Source organism: Oryctolagus cuniculus, chromosome 6 (assembly GCF_964237555.1).
Source record: "Oryctolagus cuniculus chromosome 6, mOryCun1.1, whole genome shotgun sequence".
In the NCBI taxonomy this organism is placed as follows: domain Eukaryota; kingdom Metazoa; phylum Chordata; class Mammalia; order Lagomorpha; family Leporidae; genus Oryctolagus; species Oryctolagus cuniculus.
The window spans coordinates 165139563-165161765 of NC_091437.1; the positions used below are offsets into that span (position 1 = coordinate 165139563).

Sequence of the window (22203 nt, forward strand, 5' to 3'; positions counted from 1 at the left end):
TGAGGTTGGACCCCTGAGGAACTCACAAGTGGGACAGACACAGCAGCACGCTGCAGCCAGCCACAGACCAGACCATCTCCCGTCCAGACCACAGAACGCTCAAGACACGACAATGAGAAAAACGCCGGGTTAGAAAGGGGCAGAGTATGCATCCAGATGCTTCACCGAAGAAAGCATAGGAAAGGCCAATGAGTGTGCAAGACCACACACAGGGCAGGGGCCGGCTCTGTGGTGCAGCTGGTGAAACCTCCACCTGCGACGCCGGCATCCCACGCGGGCGCCCATCTGAGTCCTGGCTGCTCCCCTTCCAATCCAGCTCCCTGCTGATGCACCTGGGGAAGCAGCAGTGGACGGCCCGAGTGCCTGGGCCCCCAACCCGTGCAGGACACCTGGATGATCTGGCCTAGCCGGGGCCACTGCAGCCATCTGGGGAGTGAACCAGCAGATGGAAGATTGCTCTCCCTCTCTGGAACTCCCACTCCCAAATAAAATAAATCTTAAAAAATGACGCACAGTCAGCAGTTATTAAGGGAATAGGAATTTTTAAAATCACGACAGACACATCCACCAGGATGGCTGCAACGGCAAAGACGGAGCCTGTCCAGCAGGGAGGAATTGGACCCGTCACGCACAGCCACTGGAGACGGCTTGGTGATCTCCCGGACGGTTACGCACGCGCTGGGATGCGTGCGCCTGCAATGTCACTGCTACACGTTTACCTAGAGAGAGGCTTGTAAATGAACGGTCACAGTAGCTGTAACCACAACAGCCACAAAGTAGGCGATGCCCAATGCCCCTCAGCAGACAGTGGCACAGACTTGGAGGGCGACACCAGGCAGCTGTGAAAGGGGACAGCTACCGTTCCATGCCGAGGAGGGGGCTCCGTCTCGGCGTCACTGTGCTGAGTGACGTCACACGAGAGCACACACGCACTCCCGGACCCCGCTAAATGACGCTCCGGGACAGACACGCTAGCTAACCTGTAGCGGCGGAAAGGCGCGAGTCCACAAGAAGCACGGGGGACGTCTAGGGAGCGTGAGAGCGGGCTCTACCGAGTGTGCTCACAACCCCCGGTGTGTGCTTGTCACAGCGTACACTTGGCACACATGCAGTCTGCTCACGTCAGCAGCCCTCTCCTGAGGTGCTCTGAAGACACACATGGTGCACACCTGGCTCCGGGAGCCGGAGACTCAGACCTCATGCCCGGGGCTGCTGACGGGCTGGCCATCCGCAGTCTCCGCTTCGTCGTCTATAAAACAGAAACACCCACAGCACCTGCCTGGCCGCTGAGTGATCACTGGGGACCCCCATGTTCTGTGGCTCTCTGGGCTTTGCGATCTCCCAGCTCCTCCCCATGGCGTACCCCTAGCCCCACACAGATGCAGTCTGTCTGTGGCGCTTACTGGCTTCGCCCCACATTTTGCCTCTAAAGAAAAATGTGGGCACTCAGGGCGTGGGGTGAGTCGTACTCTGTGGAATCCCCCGCGAGCCCCAATGCAAGGCCTTGTACACCCAGAACTCAGGGAGCCGCAGCAGGGAGATGGCTGAGGGGCAGGGAGCAGAGTCTCCACCAGGCAGCTCCCCCGGGGGGTAGCTTTGTGACTGGCAGCACCTCGGTCCTGTTCCTTTAGAACAAAAGCGACTGTCCCGAGAAGGTGTTAAATCACAGCAACCCTCTACAGGCTAGGTCCAAGACAGCTTCCTGTGGCTGTGACGGCCAAGTCACAGATGTGGGGACCATGCCCATCCCACCCGGCATGCCGGCGACCGAGTCCCACACAGGGCGGCAGAGGCCGTGAGCAGCCCTGGACGACATGAAACCTGACACGCCCGAGTTAAACAACCCCGAGACGGCCGTTCTCACCACAGCTGCTGGCCTCAGAGTTGCTGAAGCAGAGCAGCCAGAGTTCAGCCCTCCTGGGCCCCGGGCAGCCACTGAGCTCCTGGCGCTGGCGTTCTCGCCTCACCGAGCCATCTGCTGCCCGATGCACTTCCACAGCCACCGGAACGGTGACACTGAGCCTCTTCTGAAGCCGTGTCCTGCGTGTGCCCTGCAACTTCGGGGATTACGATGCCACACATCCACATGCAAGTGCATGACCAGTGAATGCTGAGATACCCCGGGCCCATGACCACGGCCGAGACTTCATGGGATTTGCCAAGGGTATCAGGCGAAGGCACTGGGACCTGTCCTCACGGTCCAGCCCAGGCCTCTCTCCAGTGGCCCAACCGAGGGAGGCAAGCACGCAGAATGGGGGCAGGTCCAGGCCTGGGAGCAGCACGCGGCACACAGAAAGCCATCAGGACAAACTGCAGATGCTCCAATCATGTTCTGCCCTTTCTCTAAACTTCTGTTACGCACAGGTAACTTAGCAAGGTGTACAGCAGGTAACAGGTGTCGGACAAGCACTGCTTCATGTCTCTTACTGTGGGGACCTCCTGTCTTAGATGTGACAGGTGAGTGGTTGAAGTCTTGTGCCGTCTATTTCAAATTGCATTTATTGCCCCCATACCCCTCCCCGACTCCTGGGAGGGGCCGCAGAGCCGCAGTCGACCTGCGGGTGACAACTAGCGTGAACGATAAGCAGCAGGAAGAGTCCTCCATCTGGCAGAACCCCGCTGCGGAGCAGGTAGGATGGATGGATGGCTCCGGAGTACATGGAAAGACAAGGGAGTTAATGATGAGATCAAAGCCTTGGAAATGAACTTCTGTTTTGCATTTAAACAGCAAGCGCCAGACAGGTCTGTGAGGAGGCAGCCTGGCACTACCTACAACCCCCTTTTCCAGGGCAGACATTAAAGGGACACAGAGGTGGCAGGGGAAGGTGAACATATGAAGCCAATCCCAACACTTCTAGGCCCTTTACAGACAGTGAGGGGCAGACCCACAGGGAGACGCGTCCAGCCAGCCCTGCAGACTGCCAGGTCTGCGTGCTGTCCTATGCATGAGACGCCAGGAGGAGGAAAGGGAGAGAATGGACTGCCCGGGGGCTCACAAGGACGGAACAGGGACAGTGTTGAGTACTCACCGTGCACCTCACAGTTCACCAGCATCAGCCCCTCGTCCCACAGGCAGGCACAAGCGGGTCACCCGACTGCCCAGTGCAGAAAGCAGACCGAGGCCCTGACTCTGCCCTACCTCCCAGGCTGCTCCCTCGGGCTCAGAGAAGCCGTTTCTAGATGATTCTAACCCCATCTCCACAACCACCAGCGGTGAGGTCATCACAAACCTCCTTCAGCCTCATGAGGCTCAGCCTTCTAATCTGAAATCTGAGGGTATCTGTAAGAGGTAACTGGTGTGAGCGGACGCCAGACGCCCTGTTTCCTGCAGTCATCACAACCCCTGTAGGAGCTGGGCATTAACATCCCCACTTCACAGAAGGGAAAACTGAGGGTTGGGGAGTCGATGACACGCCGGCACAGGGTAGGGCGTCTTCACACGAGATTCTATCAGTGGGGTCACGCGCCGTGTGCACGGAGCGCCCTGCGCTGGGTGACTGCACGGGGCACCAACTTGAGATGGTCCCGCTCACAAAACCGCATCTGTGCAACCTGGGCACGGGCAGGCCTCTCTGAGACCGCCGCCCTGACCACTCCCCGCTTCGCAGTGGTGTCCAGGATCACAAGCGCAACAATGAGAAATTAAACTCATTTGGCGCCGAGAGTGCGACTGTGATTCATTGCTCCACAGCGGCTGACGATGGCCTGTCAGAGAGACCCTGTCGCAAACGAAGAATGAAAATCACCCCGAGCTGTTCGCCACACATCCGAATCAGGGAATGCTACTCGGCGCATGAGTTATGCTTCAATTTTTCTCCCCTTATTCACAGGGAAGTTGTCAAGCACTGCAGGAGCTCTGACAAGCAACAAGACAATTCAGAGAGAGAAAAGCCCCGAAAAGCCCAGAGCCACAGCTCGAAAGCACTGGACGCCCGGGGGCAGCGGGGAGACCGAGGCAGCCCCCAGGGCCCCTGCAACTCTCACACCACCAGGCGTGCCCTGCATGGCCACCGCAAGAGGACGTCACAGAGGGTCAGGCCTGCCCACGAGGCTGCAGCCACCAGACCTGGGTACAGGCACGCATGCCACATCAGGTCTGGGGTCTGAGGCTGGACGTGACATGAACATTTGTCTCTCCCTGCCCCCAGTGCAAGCCAGGGGCACTGGCCAGACTCCTGGGATGGGAATGGCACGTGGGGCCCCAGCTCAGCGGTGGGAAGATGGCGGCGACTCTGCTGTGACACACTGACACTCGGGGTGGTAGCCAGCAGGGCTCTCCCTGGGTGACCCCCGGGCATCCTCCAGGCCTGGTGCAACAGGCACTGCTCCGGAAGGGCCTCTCAGCCCCCAGCCCGAGCCTAGGTCTGTCGTGCAGACCCTAAGCCCAGGATCCGTGTGCCGAGGGAAGAGCGCTCTGCCTTGCTGGGACCCTGTCCCTATCGGAGACAAGATGCTCTGTAACCAGCCCAATCGGCACACGAGTATGCTATGAGTTATGAAGGAATCAGGACACTGGGAACCAAACGCAACCCACCTGCAGGCTGAGGCATCGTGTCTCCTGCACAACCCGACTCCCAGCTCTCGTGAATCCATTCAGCACAGCAGCTACAAACCTCAGCTGTGAGCTCACCACCAGAGGCCCTGGCACAACAGGGCTGCAGGTGGAGCCCTCGGCAGGACGCCTCTCCAGGCTGCTACCCAGTCCTCACCTCCCTGAGCACCAGCTGAGTGCCCCTCAGACCCGGGCCCCTCTGCAAGGCCTGCACACCACTCTTCCTCCCTCCCAGCTGCTCCCGGGGTGGTGTCCGTCTGGCCACACTAGGTGTTCCAGCTCAATTCACAGGCAGTCGGAAGATCACTGAAATGAGTGCCGGGTGTTGGACTGACAGAAATCCCAGAGCCACCACCCGCAGCTCTGTGAGCTCAGACAAGCTGCAGTCCCTCCCTGACTGGTGACTCCTCCTCTCCAGAAGAGCAAGGCCAGGTAAAGACTAGACGACACCCAGCTGTCGATGGTGCCACGCCACTGTGGGTGCGGCACCGGAATTATCTTCTGTGTTGGCCTGGCTGCGCCAGCGTCTGTCCGGAGTTCCCACCTCTACCAGACAATGAGCTACAGAAATCTGGGTGAGAAGTTGGATTTCACAGGCTTCATTTTTGAAAACAAATTTAAAGGAAAAGAGACCGAGTTGTGCCAGTGCTTTCATTCCTTCAACCAAATGCTTGTGTGCAGACGCAGTCAGTCAGAGCCCCAGGAAGAGGCGGCTCAGTCCCTGGCTTCCAGTACAGAGACAGACGGGCGGACAGAGGCAAGTGACCGTGGGCGCTGCATGAGCAAAGCGGGCTGTCCTGGAAGGCGGACTCCGTCAGTGTGGTTTCTGACGGCAGCAATGAGGACCACGCATGACGATTTGCACACACGGAACAGCTGGGGCCTTCAGGGTTCAGCAGGCGCACTGCTGACTGGCTTTCCGGGTGCTACCTGGTGGCACTCACAGCGCAGAGAACATCTTTTCTCAATAATCAGCCCTTGATTGAGCCATCACTTCTAAAATACTAAGCGGTTCTCCTTCATCCTACCTGCAGGGAACGGCCTCCTGCCCGGCAGAGCAACCTCCACGGCCCCACTGCAGACCAGAGGCCGTTCTCAGACACACAGCGCCCACTCCGGAGGTTCCAGTTACAGGCACACAGAGACCCTGGCCTGGACAGGACAGCATGCTGACCCAAAGACCAGCACAGCCTAGCCTGGAGCTTCCCACAGTTGGGTCTGCAGCTCCGGAGCTGCCCAGTCCTGTCTGTGGCCTGGGTAGAGCCAGGTAACCATCCAGACGTCTCACCTTGTTCACTAGGGTAGCGGGGAGAGTGCCAGCTTTTGGCTGGTGGTGAGAAGGAAGTGAGACGAGGGGCACAGGTCTCTGGTAAGACACAGTAGGAGAGACACACAGCTGAAGGTATTCCTTGGCGCACCTGTCGCCTCACCACTCAGGGTGGACATGTGTTTACCCGGAAATGGTCCCACACAGCCATGCAGAGGCCGACGGACGCAGGAATGTGTGAGAACCCTTAGAAAAAGACAGAGTGGGCTTGGTAATCCTGGACACGTCCGTCAGGGAAAGTGAAGGGAGGACAGAACTGCTGCTTCTATGTTCACATCCACCATGGGAAGCCCTACTTGCCCCGCCCGCTTCCCAGGGACACGGGGCCCAACCAGCTCTGAAACCTCCTACTCTTCTAAAAAATTATTTTTTTAAATTTTTAAAGATTTATTTATTTTATTTAAAAGGCAGAGTTACAGAGAGGCGGGGGGGGGGGGGGTCTTCCATCTGCTGGTTCCCTCCCCAAATGATCCCAATGGCCAGAGTTTTGCCAGTCCGAAGCCAGGAGCCAGGAGCTTCTCCCAGGTCTCCTACGTGGGTGCAGGGGCCCAAGCTCTTGGGCCATCCTCCACTGCCTTCCTAGGCCATAGGAGAGAGCTGGATTGGAAGTGGAGCAGCCAGGACTTGAACCAGCGCCCATATGGGATGCCAGCACTGCGGGCGGCAGCTTTACCAGCTACACCACAGCACAGGCCCCTCTTTTTTATTTTTAAAGATGTGTGTTTTTGAAGGGGAGAGCAGGAAGGCGGGAGGGAGGGAAGGAAGGCAGGGGGGAGAGAGAAAGATCTTCCATCCACTAGTTCACTTCCCAAATGGCTCCAGTGGCCTGGAGTGGGCCATGCTCTGCAGCTTTCCCAGGCCCATTAGCAGGGAGCTGGATTGGAACTGGAGCAGCTGAGACCTGAACCAGTGCTCTGACGTGGGATGCCAGCTCGCAGGCAGCAGCTTCGCTCCCTGTGCCGTGACACCAGCCTCCGAAACCTCTCCGTCTTGTCTCACTTCTCTGGGCCGCAAGGGCCTCACTTTCGACTGAGGAAAACAACCTGCGCTGCTGCGTTCCTACCAGGATTAAATGACAGAGAACGGAGCAGGTGCACGGTGAGGTGGGGTCCTCGACAGGTCTGTGTAACCCCTTCCGTCCCTCCTGCCAGGCCCTGCACAACGGGCGGCGGGGACCCCACCGCAGAGCTCACGGAGGAGTGGCGCACGTGGCACACGCAGCGTGGCATTCCTGCGCAAAGCCCGAGAGCTGAACCCCACGCTGGAACACGCTGCTCCGGACGCTGCATTCTGACCCAGTCTGCTGGCCTCAGGCCCGGGGGACTTGCTGTAGAACCAACCACGTGCTGAGGGTGCTGTTTCGGATTCGTGCCGTGTGATGCAGCACCTCCAGCTCAGCCTCCATGCTCCCCAGCACAGATGGGGAAATCAAGGCACACAGCAGGCTCCACAGTCACCCCAACGCCTGAGCTGGAAGCAGTGCCAAGACGTGCACACAGGACCCCTCCCCTGCTTCTAGGCCAGACAGGGGCGGTGTGGCACTGAGGGGGTGCTGCCCAGAGCCACCGCAACCCCCCATGGCTGCTAAGACTCACCCTCGTCCAGGCCAAGGCAGCGGGTGCCACGTTTGTCCCAATGCATCAGTCTTACTAAGGGGGACTGGGAGACAGAGAACCAAGCTCATTCCAGGGACCTTTGAGTGTGGCAATACATTCACTCAATCATAAAACGTGACCTAAGCAGCAGCCTGTATACACCAGAGACACAGACGCAGGCCCTGCGGTCAGGAGTGAGGTCAAAGGCACCAGACGCACACCCACGGGGCCCTGCAGGTGCCCCAGCAGGGCTGGGCACAGGGCCCATGGGGACGGAGCAACCTGCGAAGGGGGCCGAGAGCTAAGTGTGCACCAAACCGCACTGCCCCCGGGGGAAGGGCCCCACCGCCAGGAAGAGTCTGCTCATGTCAACTGTTCACTGAATGTTGGGAAGCCATGAAGAATTCTTCTCCTGAAGAAGGACAATGAAAACTTGGACAAGAGGGAAAAGGCAAGCTCCAAGAGTGGGAACAAAAGGACCCCTGCTTTGCATAAAGCCTTAACCGAGGCACAGACGCCAGCAGAGTTGTGGGTGTGCACAGTGAAGGCGGCGGTTCTGGGTGGGGGGTCTGGCATCATTTATGTTATTCTCTTCACCCTTTCCCTTGTTTCCTAAAGAGGATGTACGAGGGAACCCTCACGGGCTGACCAGTTCCATCTCCAAGGAGAAAAGACTCCCCACTCCTGGGGCTCAGCTGGAAGCAGCCAGGACCGGGAGGTGGCAGCCGGGGGACGAAGAGGTAGGTGCGGTGCGAGCAAGAGACAGGGACGAGCCGGGTCCAGAGGCGACACGGCCAGGAGCGGGCGGTGGGAGGATTGCCGTGAGGTGGTTCCAGAACGGCTCCTGGCAGAGGGCAGAGCTGTGAGAACCCTGGGAAGGCAGGCACAGCGTGAAGTGCAAATGCTAACATAAATGTCACCGCGGCTTCGGATCACATTAAGCACGGGTGATGGAGCTTTCTCGGCGCTGCTGCCCAGCCTCACCCCGGCTCCGGGGCCCGGCAAGGCCGAGGAACACAGACACGGCGAGGTGATGCCACCTGAGCCGTCTGGCAGGTGTGGGGCTGCACGTCACACAAGTCAGCCTCGAGGGAGCGGATTCCAGGAGCCTGGCTCGGCGCGGAACACGCCCCGACACGGAGACGCTGACAGGAGCAAGCCCTCTGGAGTGTGCAGCTGACAACTGGGGACAGAAACGAACTCCTGAACTGGAACAATAAAGCGTGGCCTCCTGCCCCACACACAGCACGGCCAGCCTTTGGCGAGCGGAGCAAAGTCCCGGCAACACCCTCGGGGTGTGAAGACAGCTGAGAAGCAGGCTGCGAGCTGGTCACCTGTTTGCCTGCGAGAGCTCGGAAGCAGCTGGTCCTTCCAGTCACGTCGGTCACTTCTCCAAGGCCAAAGGAGAAATAAGGCAGGACTGAACACAGCTCCGCGCTTCCTCCCTTCCTCTCAGCAAACAGCTCAGGAGAGCCAAGGTGTCTGCTTCCTCTGCCAGCTACTGAGGCCCAGGGCAAATCCAGCAGAAGCGGCTATGTGTCCTGGGGAGACACAGATACTGGGGGACACACCATAGGAGCCAGAGAAGGAGCAAAAGCCCAGAATGAGACCATGGGAAGTCCCCAGAAGATGTGACACCTTGGCTGGGTCCCCGAACCCACAGAGCCAAGAGCGAGCCTGCAAGCCAGGAAGGAGAGTGGAGGGCAGGTGGCAGAACCTGCCACAGAGGCTAGTAGGGGGCAGAGCCGGGGACAAGCCAGGTGAGGGCTCATGAGACCCCTGGGAAGGCAGGAAGTCACCCTGAGAAGACCGAGTCTGTGAGTCAAGACCCCTCCCCAGCCCCCAGCTCCCATGTGCTGGGTGGGCTCTGCCCGGCACCGTGCAGGCTGTTCGTCAAGATCCAGGCCTGCAGGTGGAAGGAAGGCGTCAGTACCTGTCTCAAGGCTGCGGTGGGCTCTTGCGGCCCCCCGTGCCCGGTCTGGACAGGCCAGAGCTCACACGCTGAGGCTGGCTGGAGGGACACCCTGGTCTTACATAACGGCAGCTTATTCACAGTTGCCCCATCTCGCCGTCCTAAATTCGTGAACGAGGAAGACTCCTCCGGGTTGGAAGTGACAGCAAGGGTGCATCTGGGGCCCAGGAAGAGAGGGGGTGCGGAGTCCTGGCCCCAGTCCCTGTGCGGTGGTGACCAGGAATGAATGACACAGCCAGGCAGATCTTCGGGTGCTGCCTCTTCTGCCTCCTCGAGGTACCAAAGATGGAATCCAAAATGTCAGAATTTTATAAGCAACAGCCCAGTTTGGTCTTTTTTGGGGGAGGCCACACATCTGTGAGCTGGACTGGGCGACAGCCACGCATCTGGGGTGCACTGACGGGTCATGTGATTGGCACACACCCTCCTCAGCTACCCCCATCCCCACTCCCACCCCAAACACTCCACAGCCCCCGCCCCAGGCACAAGGAGCACAGGCTGCAACCACAGGCCCCTCCCCAAGCAGCTCAGGCTGGACGTCTCCCCTTCCTCATCGCCCGACAACCTGACACAAATTGCTGGACAGAGAAATGGAGAAGGAAACCAAACACAACACGGACGTTTATTTTAATTGCAGATTCTTCGCTGTGTTCAATCCCAACCAGTATTATCATCTTCGTTATCTTAATTTTAAATTTCATACTGTGAAAAACCTCACAGAGCCAGATGGAAGGAAATGAAACATCAGAATGAAATGGGGAAAAAACATTAAAAAGTGAATGAGTCAGACGCACAGCCGAGCACACCTGCCCCCTGCAGAGCCGGAGCAGGAATCTCAGGCCACACTCCCCAGTCCAGCTGCACGGGCCGAGCCCCCGGCCCCAACAGCCAAGGGGAGGGGCAGCACTGTGGCCAAGGCCCGTCCCCTCCTCCCAACTGTCAGGGCTGATGGGGCTTTGGGGGTGGGAGCCAGCCATTGGCAAGGTCACCCACGGCTCTCAAGGCACAGAGCTGCTACCCCGAGAAGCCCTGGGCCCGCGTGAGGGGCAGTCAGGGAGGGGCCCAGGCAAAGTGTGCTGGCCAGAAAGCCACAGCACCAGGGACCCCTGAGAGGTGACGGAGGTGGGACCTGCGTGACTGGTTTCCTGGTGGGCCCAGACACGTTGGCGCAGGTGAGGGAAAGCCTCAGCCACGGGTGGTGCGGCAGGACTGGGGGCCGGGCAGAGCCCCCGGAGGCCCTGCGGCCCTTCCTCGGAGATGTCAGCGCTCGCCCTGTGCCCCAGCGCTCAGCAGGGGACTGCAGTCCACACCCACCATGAGCAGGATGAAGACAGACGTTGAGGGAGCATGCGTGGAGGCCCCGGAGGGCCAGCGCACCTCAGGCCAGAGGCAGGTGCTGCCCCAGCACCCAGAAATAGAGAATGAGGTGTGGCTTCACTCAAAAGTAGCCAGGTTTGTGGCTGCAAGACCTCAAGAAGAGGCGTGAAAACAGTGCAGAGTGGCTGGTGGGAGAGCAGGCCAGGCCCTGGCAGGAGGGCAGTCCACGCCCTCAGCCCAGCCTCTCCCTCCCACCGCAGGCAGGGAGAAGCCAGGCTCGGCGGCACCCACACAGCACAGCGAAGGTGATGTCCCAAGGCTAACACGGCGGTGACCGCCTTGTCCCCCCCACAGAGTGCGTGAGGAACTGCAGCCAACTGCTGGCCCAAAGTGTGAGCAGATGCGGCCACGTGGACGTGCAAAAGGCAGACCGGGCAGAGGAGGTACACAGGCCTGCGGCACGGGCTCCGTCTCCTGCCCGCAGGAGCTCGGGGCGAGCTTTGCTGTGCGGCTGTGCAGGTATCTTCTCTAGGCCTGAGGGAGGAAATGCGAGTGCAGAGCCGCAGGAAGTGCCTGGGCGGCACAGACACTCCGGAGCAGATCCCGAGCTTGCGGGCTCCGGAGAGAGGCGGAGCTGGGCCTGAACCCGCCCAACTCCTCCTTCAAGTCCCTCAGCCTCTGAAGCCCCAGTTCCTCGTCTCCGTCAGAGGAGCTGGCCCCCTGATCAGCACCCACCAGGGAGTGCAGGCTGTGACCTCAGAGGGCAGTGGCACTATAGGACAACACGCGGCCCTCGTCCAGCTCTTGGCAAAGGAGATGGGGCCCTGGCAGGCCCTGCCCTCTTGGTTTCCCTGGTCAGGTCACGAGGACCTTCCTGGTGTCAGTTAAGGAGTGGACAAACGACAGCTATGGATTTGGGGATCTCTGGACATTGACCTAAAGGATTCCCGTTTGGATCAGGAATTTGGTCACTTGCTCTCAGAAAGCAAGAAGAGTCCCCTCGAGCTTTGCCCGCCCGGAGCAGCAGCTCCCAGTGGCCAGAACAGAGGGGCAGAGCAGCCCTTGGTGGCAAGGGGGCAGCAGTCACGCCATCCCAGGGCCACACGAGGCACGAGGCGAAACCTAAATAAAGAAAGAAGTAAAATAAAATAAAATAAAAAAAAGAAAGCACGGAGCACCTCGACAGTGTGCCCTCACTGGAGACGGAACTTCAGCAGACAGGTTCCCAGAGGCCTCAGCGCTGTCTCGCAGGGCAGGGAGAGGGCTGGGGTCAGTAAACACGGGCCACGCGAGGGCTTCGGGGCCAAGAGGGCCGCGCGCGTCTGACTATGCTCCAGCCGCCCGGCACAGCGCGACGGTGCATTCCAGGCAAAAGCTTTTCAAACAAGCAGCAATCTGAAGGCATCGGAGGGCGCGGCGAAACAGGCACGTGCGTGAGGAAAGCTGGCATGGGGGGAGACACGTGGGGGTGTTTTCCCTTTCTTCACGATCTTTGGCCTGAGAACAGACCAAGCAGACCACACGGCAGGGAATCCAAGCAGAGGAGCCGCCTCTTCTCTTGGCCAGAGGAACCGGCAGACGGATCCGGGCATGCACGCAAGGCGAGGTCAGGGGAGAGAAGTCCGCAGAGCAGAGCCCAGAACGCGCATGGACCCTGCCCGCATCGGGGGGCCGTTCCTGAACCCTGTGTGCAGCCAGCAGAGCCAGTGAACTTCAGCTAAGTGTAAACAAGACAGTAGTTGAGATACTCAAGAGAGAGAATTTTCAATTAGAGTCCAACAAAGATAAGTACCTGCTGGATTTGTTTTTAAATCAATTCCCTTGAAAATATAACAGAATCCAGAGACTCCACAACACAGCCCTGTGATGTCCAGGATAGAAGCAAAACCTAACTGGCCTTGCAGAACCAAGAAATTTACGATCCAATCTTATCAGCAAACTGGTATCAACCTGCGATGAGCTGGGTGCTGAGATCACCAGACACAGGTCGTGAGGTCGTGAACACAGCACTCAAGGACATTAAGGAAACAGTCTGACAAGAAGTGAGCAGAAACACTACTCAGCAAAGAGACAAGGTTACAAAAAAAAGTATAAAACTAAAACCAAGAAATAAAAGATGTAAAGAGGATAAAGAGCTGACGGGGTTATGAACGAATATGATTCATCTGTAAATGCATGCACACAATCATAACATATCGCATTATTAGAAAGATGGTTCAAAAGAAAGCAGAGGGGACATATAAGAAACCAGGAATAAAATGGTAGACTTAAGTCAAGTACCAATAAATATTAATGAACATAAGATCCCAATAAAAAGCAGAGATTATCTCACTAGATAAAAAGCAAGATTCATCACCTATCCACAAGAGGGGCTATTTAAATATAAAAACGTAAACAGGTTTAAGGTGAGCAGGAAGAAACAGGTGTCCCTTTTGAAGAGCATGGCATCTGACCACCGTCCTGGAGAGGGTACACGCACACCACCCACAGCAGGCAGCAAGAAGAGAGTATTCCCAAAGACAAAACGTCTGTGTGGAAAAAGGAATCCACCAACGGGGCTCAACAGTCATACAAATTGGGGGATGTAATAAAAGACAATGAAATTAGAGAGCAAAAAATGGCTACAATGACATGGAGGCACACACAGCTCCATGCCATGTTTGGACAGCTGCAGATCCCGCTCTGAGCAACTGGGAGAAGACTTACACGGTCAGAACACCAGGACAGACGTGGATGGACCAGCACGCTACCTACTGCGGATGTAGTGCATGGAGAACACTGCAGCAAACAACTTCAGAGTCGCATTCTCAAGCGCCAGGGCCAAGTGCATGCTGGGCCACAAACAGCTCCCCATATATTGAAAACAACTGGAAACTACTGAGGACGCATGAACTCGGGTCACTGACACACACACACCGAGCTTTTTAGGTGGAAATACGGTGACATTTGCAACTCACTTCAAAAGCATGAACAGGGGCTGCTATTGTCGCTTAGCAGGTGAAACCACCACGTGCAATGCCCCCAGCATCCCATATGAGCTCTGGTTTGAGTCCCAGCTGCTCCACCTCCCATCCAGGCTCTGCTAATGGCCTGGGAAAGCAGAAGATGGTCCAAATGCTTGGATTCCTGCACCCACGTGGGAGATCTAGATGAAGTTCCTGGCTTCAGCCTGGCCCAGCCCTGACTGCTACAGCCATCTGGGAGTGAAGCAGCAGATGGAAGATCTCTTGTTGTGTTTCTTCCTATCTCTCTATAATTCTGACTTTCAAATAAATAAATAAACCTATTTAAAAATGCATGTACTGTGTATGATGGATGAGTGGATGAATAAAAGGATGGATACACAGGTATGTGACAAAGGAATCATAGCAAACTATTAATGGTAGAACTGAACTGTGATGTCTACATTTTTCATAATAAAAATCAGAAAAACAAAATCACATTCTTTAATTTCAAAGACTTCTCAGAAACCTCAAGTTACAACTGTGCAGTGACGTCTCCAAGAGGTGTCGGGGCTCTGCAGCTGATGGTTGGTTATGGCAATGACTGTGCAACTCTGAATATATTAAATACATTAAAAACCACTGACCTGGGGCCGACATTGTGGCACAGCAGGTAAAACTGCGACGCTGCTTTCCTATAGGGACAGCAGCTTTTATCCCAGCTGCTCCTCTTCCAATCCAGCCCCTGCTAATGGCCAGGGAAACGCAGCAGAAGATGGCCCAAGTGTGGGCTCATGTGTGGGCCCCTGTCACCTATCTGGGAGACTGGATGAAGCTCCTGACTCTGTAAGCCCTGGCTGTTGTGGTCGACTGGGAAGTGAACAGCAGATGGACAATTCTCTCTCTCTCTCTGTAACTCTTTCAAATAAATAAATAAATCTTTAAAAAAAAAAAAAAAACAAGCCATTGACTATACCATGTAAAGGGGTGTGCCACACGGTATGTGAGTTACCTCTCGACAGAGCCATTATTTGAAGATACTTGCTATCGATCACCTCCATCTGCCGTCACTCACTCTCAGCACCCTGGGAGCAGGTGTCTACAGAGGCTCACAGGCCACAGAAGCCGCCCCCAAGATGGCAGCACGAGTGACACGCCCAGCTCAGGGCGGCTGTGGGGCGGCAGGAGGATGCAGGACGGCACTTCAAATGTGTCACAGAAAAATGGGATAAAAGAGAAACTTAATTCTTTGGGTTTTTTTTACAGATAGAAGTTGAAATCCCTGCATAGTCTTTTCACCATGCACAGTTCCCACAGAGTTTGCCGGGCACCCTCACATGGCCAAAGGAGCACCAGACAGAATCAGCATTTTCGTCTCAAGTCCAGGTTTGGCTTGATTCTCTTCCACATAATGAAGAGGACTTTTATCCTCAAATAGTATGGTGAGGATTAAAAACACGACGTAAACACGCGTGGCATACTCTGTGAACCACTAGGCTCAGGCTCTCACGGCCGGCACACCAAGTGGAATCTGCGTCTGATCCCTGGTCAACTGGTCATTCCTCTCCCCAAATCAAGGACAAGGTCACTCATGTCCAGAGTGCTGAAGGAACGCATCCCACCACCTCCAACATTGCACAACGAGGAACCCAGGACTCAGACAGACGCGCTGCCCACTGAGCAGCATAGCCCACCAACAGGCAGGAGCTGACTCCCCTGCTGGGGGGCATGGCAGGCGTGGGATCAAACAGGTTGCACCAGCGATTGGTGTTCCAAGTACGGAGAATGAAAATGACACAACAGAAACCCAAAAACCCTACAGGTGTGAACCAAGTGGTTCCCAAACACCATCATTTCTTGATGGTCACAGCAATCAACAACTCTGGATCGCTGAGTAAATATGGCGACTGGCCACTCAGCGAGGCTACCAGGACAGGGACAGCTACCAGTGCACCGGGCGCACACCACACCCTAAACTAACACAGGCCCTGGCAACTTTTGTGGGGTGCACCAGAACGTATTGGCACGTGGCCACAGACTGCAACGGGGAGGGAGTGGCAGTGTTCCCATCCCGTCATGGAAACAGACAAACTCTAAGGAGGTTAAACAAGTCAACCTGGTGGTCACACTCTGGAGTCAGCTGCCACCTCCTCCCCGTGACCCAGGCCAGGTCCGTCACCTCTCCAAGGCCGACTTCTTCAGCTGCAGAATTAGGGGGCTTGGCCGGAAAGGAAGTGAGAGAGCAGCTGTCAAGGCCCCCTGACACAGAGCCTGGGCATGCAGGGGCACCACACCTGCAGGGCCCTGCCTTTGTCCCTCAGAAGTGGCCCACAAACTCGTGTCCCAGTGACCGGAACACAAGGCAGGTGAGCGGAAGCAAACCGAGGCTTCTGTCATCTTAGTAATCAATACAATGAACAGAACCGTGCCAAGAGGGCCAGGGAGGATGAGGACAGACAGGGCAGCTGTTACCACACCACTGTGATGGACTGGGCACCGGCGCGAGCTGGCTGGACCTCCTGTCTGCTGCCAGTTCTGCAGGGCAGGAGGCGCAGAGCCCACGGTGCTCGCTGGAGAACAAAGTTGGCATTTTACATGGGCACCGGGGCCACCAGAGACGACTTCTCCCAGGCTCATAATTGACAGCTGGGATGCAAACGCAGGCCATGGCTCTTTTCACTGCATGGCTGCCAGCTCCAGGTTCATCCTGAGTTTGCACCAAAGGGCTTGACAGGACGGAAGGGGGGCTGGCCACGAGCAGGTGGAGCCCGGAGCACGACTGCTGATCCATCAGTCTCTTCAGCTGTATGCAATGGAGGAGCAACGTCTCCTCAACACCCGTCAGGCGAGTGCGGGAACAGGCACTGCTCACCAAGCTCACCAGGAAATGCATTTAACTGAAGGACAAACTCCCTCTTCTGCTTCCCCTTTCCAAGGGGCAAGAAGGAAACAAACCCTCTCACCAAGCTTAAGATCTGAGCTGAACTTTTTGCTCTCCCTCCTCCCTATGAGGTAAGCTGTCAAGCTCACTCTCCACACAGCTAGACCTGAGGCAGCACTGCAACCCACAGTGTGCGCCCACGCCCGCGGTCACTGCAAGGGCCGTGCAGCCAGTGCCCTGCCTCACCCCACAACAATCCCGGGAGAACGTCCTTTTCCTTATCAGAGTTCAAGTGCCTCGCCCAAATCAAACAGCCGAGTAAGTGACCCCACCACGGTACAACCCTGGGTCTGTCAGCTGTAGGTCCAGGACTTCCTATTTCACAGGACTTTCAGGGGAGAACAGAGTGGAGCAAACCAAGCAGGACCTGAAATTAGGAGACCTGACAGGAGTCCAGCAGCTTAGATTAGCAGAGTGGACAAAGGCCTGGAGACACCGCATCCCCGTGGATGGCACAAGAAACAACGGTGGCCCAGAAGACGGAAGCAGAGGACACAGGGAGCACGCAGATGTGCAGAGTGAGAAACCACAGGACAGGGCCGGACCTCCGAGGGCTGGGGCTGGCAGTAAGTGCTGATTGCTGCAAGGAGGCCAAGGGGCAGCACTGAAGCCAGAAGGTGACCCTGACCGTGACCATGACCGAGGGCTCCCATGCGCCGGACGCTGCCCTGTGCGCATCAGATTCATTCTCTAATCGGATTTCACAACTCTGGCAAGTGTGTTCTATTATTAACTTCGCTTTGCAGATGACGAACTTTCCAAGGTCCTACAGCTCACAAGGGGCAGAGCTGGACTTGAATCCAAGTCTGAGATGGCAAAGGCAGTGCCCTGGGCTGGGTACGTGCTGGGATGGCTATTCCGAGCAAGGAGAGTGACCCCTGGGCCACACTGTGCGCCATCCACAACAGTTAACCCGAAGTGGACGACTGATGGAAAGGTCAGACCTCAAACCACAAAACTTGCAGAAGTCAACCAGTCCTTGGGTTGGCAAAGGTTTTGCAGCAACAACCCCAGAGGCGTGAATCATGAAACTCATCAATGACTTCACCAAAGCTAAAACCCGTCACCCTGACGCTTGAAAAGATAAACCCGATTGGAATCAAACACTTGCAAGGCACACACCTGATTAACGACTTCTATCAAAAGTATACAGAGATCTCAAAACTCACGCACTTCACTGAGAAAAGCTTACAGATGGCCAGTAAGGACATGAAAAGATGTTCGTGAATCATTAGGGAAATTCAAATCAAAGCCATAACAACCTGCCACTACACACCTGTTAGAACAGCTACAGTGAAAGAAACAGACGGCCGAGTGTTGGGGAAGACAGCGTAATTTCTGATGTCTCAACAGCACGGCTCCATCTCAAAACAAACAACTGTGCTGACTGACAGAAGCCAGGCCAAAACGAGCATGCAATGCACTATACAACCCGCCCACAGAAAACTCTAGAAGGGGCCTAATGGGTTACACTACAACCTGTGACACCAACATCCCATACGGGTACGGGTTCAAGTCCTGGCTGCTCCACTTCCCATCCAGCTCGCTGCTAATGCGCCTGGGAAAGCAGTGGAAGATGGCCCAAGTACTGGCTACTGGCTTCTGACTGGCATAACCCTGTTGCTACAGTCACCTGGGGAGTGAACCAGCAGATAGAATCAATCAATATCTCCTCCACCCCCCCCCCCCCGCCAATAACTCTTTCAAATAAATAAATGAGTCTTAAAAAAACTCCAGAAAATATGCACAAGTCTAAGTGACAGAGAGCAGACTGGTCCCCTGGGGACTGGGCCGGGGCAGGGAGGAAGGACAGGTGGTGATGGGTATGTTCACTGTCATGACTGCGCACACATGCACCCAAACTCAGCAGATTATACACTTAATACCTATAGTCTACTGGATGTCAGTCACTTCTCCAGAAAGCTGTCGGTACTACTGTAGACCTGCATTCCCCTAAGACACATAGGCCAAAGCCCTTGCCCCAGGGTGATGGCATCTGGGGAGGGGGCCTCTAGGAGGTCATGAGCACAGGGCCTCCATCACGAGGTAAGCGTCCTGACCAGCAGATTCTCTGGAGAGATTCCTTGCCCTCTCCAGGCACACACGCTGAAGCGAGGCCATGTGAGGACACGGGGAGAAGGCACCCGTGTGCAGGCTGGGATGAGAGCCCTCACCAGAACAAGCCAGCAAACTCTGTGTGGTGTTTCCCTGTGTCCCTGAGCACACTAAGACGGCTGTTCGACACCAGCCCCAGCACGTCCTGGTTCATGTTGATGACCAGCTTGCACGAGAAAGTACCACGAAGCCCCCAGACCCGCACCTGCTCTTGTGCCTCTGCCTGTGCTGATGCAAGTCTCCCTGCTCTCACTGTCACCAGCTAACAGTAAAAGAATGAGGCTGGGCATGCAGACACCACAGGACACACCAGCGACATCACGGCCCTCGTTTAAACCAAGACAAACACGGAGAACCCCATCTGTGCCATTGAACCCAGAAGCCTGGTGAGTCCAAAGGGCCCAGCTCCACACTGGGCAATGTCACGTTCACAATTCTACTGGCAAGTGATTTCCACTGAAGCATCTTATCCAGCTTCACTGAGATCTGCATTCAGATTGATCTTAAGATCTGTCACTGGCTTCATAAAAATGAGTGCTGAATGCCTAAGGAGTCCATACTTAATTTTATGTGAATGCATATTTAAATTATTTTATTGCAGCATGAGTTACATTAACAGTAGGGATCTAAAACATGCTTTCTTGTAGAAAGGGTCAGATTTCAAAACCCAGGAGACACGGGCCATCATTGAGCCTGCCTGCCCACCTCCCAAACCACGTGCCCCATTTCTCACCAATCTCAAAGGAACTGTTGGCACAAGAAGGATCCTGCAACAGACACACACACACGCCTCGTTTGTTGGGTGTCTGAGATCCAAGTCAGGAACTCAAGCATATCCTTGTGGGCTCTCAGCAGGCTGTGGCACACAGGACACACCCCACACCCTGGGGAGCCCTGGGAGGGTTCCAGAGGCTCCTGTGGGACGGATCCAAGGAGGAACTAGTTTCAAGGGCCTGCCCGTGTCCCGCATCAACACATGGAACAGATACCAAGTCAAACAGCCCCGTGTAGCCCGGGGCAAGGCTCCATCTCCACTCTTGAGAAGGCTCCAAGACAGAAGGCAGGCCGGGGCAGCCTCCTGCGGAACCACTCCAGCAAGGCAAGTCCGAGAGGAGGAGAAGCACCTAACTGGGAAGCAACAATGTCCTAAGTTGCCAGGGCTGCTGCAGCCGGAAAGGCTGCTCCCCCGAGCTGCCCGGCTCTGGGGCGCACCTGCGTTCTGACCTTGCAGTTTTTGAGGTCTCTGCTCACGGTCAATGTCCAGTCAAGAATCCCTGCAATGGGCCAAGGTCTTTTTCCGAAGAAACTCAAGACACCTGTTGCACCCACCATGGCTCTTGGCAAACGACTGGCACTCAATCACGAACATGCACGATGACCCAGGTCGCCCACATCCCACAGCCTCCTCCAGGGACCCACCTGGCACCCTGAGCAGGGTCCCAGTCTGGGTCCTCCTGACGTCCCCGCTGCCCCTCCTGCCTCTTGGCTCTAGGGAAGACAGGTGCTGAGTCAGCACAGAGCAGGTGCGAGGACAGGTGAGTCTCGATGCAGACCAAACTCTCCTGGTGGGACACGGACCCACCTCTGGGCACACGGTGCTCTGTTCCTCTCTTGCTAGGTTTTGCCCTACTTGGATCACTGTGCCTAAGGATAAGCCCCATCTGGTTCTACTTTTTTGTTTTGTTTTTAATTTAAGTTTCATATATTTCATATATATGGATTTAGGAACAAGTGGGGCTTCCCCTCCCTCCGGCCCACATTCCAGCCCTCCTCCCACCCCTTGGATTTCCATTCTTAATGTATACGATAATCTATTAGCAGTTTAGTTAGTGATCTTACAGTTACTTTAGTCTAAGTGGAGGAGTTCAGCAAATAGTATGAAGACAGATTGTTCCTCAATGGAAGAGACAAGGGCTATAGACAATCACCCATTCTCCTTCTCAGGGGGGCCTACCTGCTTCTCCTCCCTCCGGCCTGGTTCCTCCCCAGTAGCAATGCTTCATGGGATTGTCTGGGAACAGACTGGGAACAGCCAGCGGGTGCTGGCTGACAAGGAGCAGAGACCTGTGTGCCCAGGTCGGCTGCGCTCAGCTTGCTGGAACCAGAGACTGAGAAAAGCAATGGGGGAAGAAGGTCACTTCCTCTGCTGGCAGCCCCAGAAGCTCTGAGGAGGAAGTGGCCGAGCTCGGCTTGGGCACTTGGGGCCTGCAGAAGACAAACAGACCCTGAAACTGAACCTTGAGGGGTGAGGACAACAGGGTTGGGAAGAAGCGGGTCCCGGTAGGTCTTCACAGGTGAGCACTGCAGCAGAGAGCATGCCCACGAGCGCAGGCCACCTGGGGGGGGGGGGTACAGGCCCAGACAAGGGCAGGTGCAGGGTCTGACGGGGTGGAGGCTGGCTGCTGCATCAGGGAGGAGCTACAGCCGGCCTGGGCTGTGGCACAGGGGACTCCACTCCCTAGGGAGACCCTTCACACCGTGGCCACGGGAGAGGCACAGATGGGACTCGGAATCACCATGCCTAGAGCAAGGGCTGCATCTTGGAACTCGTTCAAGGCTATCCCTTCTGTGCCCACCCGACCTTGATGAGGAGTCGCAGGGCTGGGACGGTGACTACGACCCTGTCCAGACCCGATCCAGCAGGCTGGTCACTTCCGTAGGCAGCCCTGGATCAGAGGCCTGGCTGTGTGGTGGAGTCAGCATGGGACCTCCCTGCCCACCCACCCTGCAGACCCAGGGAAGGGGACATGAGGCCCCCTTCCCGGGAGGAGGCGCCTTGCTTTCAGGCCAACTGAGTCGATGAAAGAACCATCACCTTTTGTGTTTAACCCAGAAACTCTCTCTGGGGCTCAAGCAGTGAGGCCAAATCACCCTGGGCAAACCCAAGAGGCACTTCTGGGGAATGCCTTGGAGTCTGAGAGGAAATTGCACCAAATGGCCATGTCCCCAGAGACGGCACGTTCACGTTCCACACACATGCACAAACGTATTTTATCCTGGAACATTTTTAAGCAAAAGAGCTTCCTCTCAGGAGCTAAAAATAGCAGACAATTCCAATTAGGCACAACAGCCACAACCACCTCTGTCCATGGATGCACGGGCCAGCCCAGGCCGAGGCAGTTGCCATGGCAACAGCGCACTGCCAAAGGCTCAGCGAGTCAGAGGACACAGCGCGCGACTCCCCGGAGGCGGCCCAGGACCACACTGGAAGGGGGCGCGGGCTGTTGCCAGGAGATGCTCCCCAAACACCTGTCTTAGGGCGACAGCATCAGACCTTCTAAAGCACTGACATGGAATCCAGCCCCTTCTTTCCAAAACAAGTGAAGGGAGATAGGGAGGCGTTTTGGAGACGGGTGCAGTCGATGGGCACTGCCTGCTTGCACTACAGCAGAGGCCCCAGGGAGTACCAGGGGGACGGCAGTGCCCACCCCCCAGGAGTGTG

The 22203-nt window shown here is 56.3% G+C and overlaps 1 protein-coding gene across 2 annotated transcripts in view; it reads right to left on the reverse strand.

Annotated features, from left to right (window-relative positions):
* The window catches only part of TRAPPC9 (trafficking protein particle complex subunit 9), a 562730-nt gene that overhangs the window by 130943 nt on the left and 409584 nt on the right, over window positions 1–22203 (reverse strand). The window lies entirely within an intron of this gene.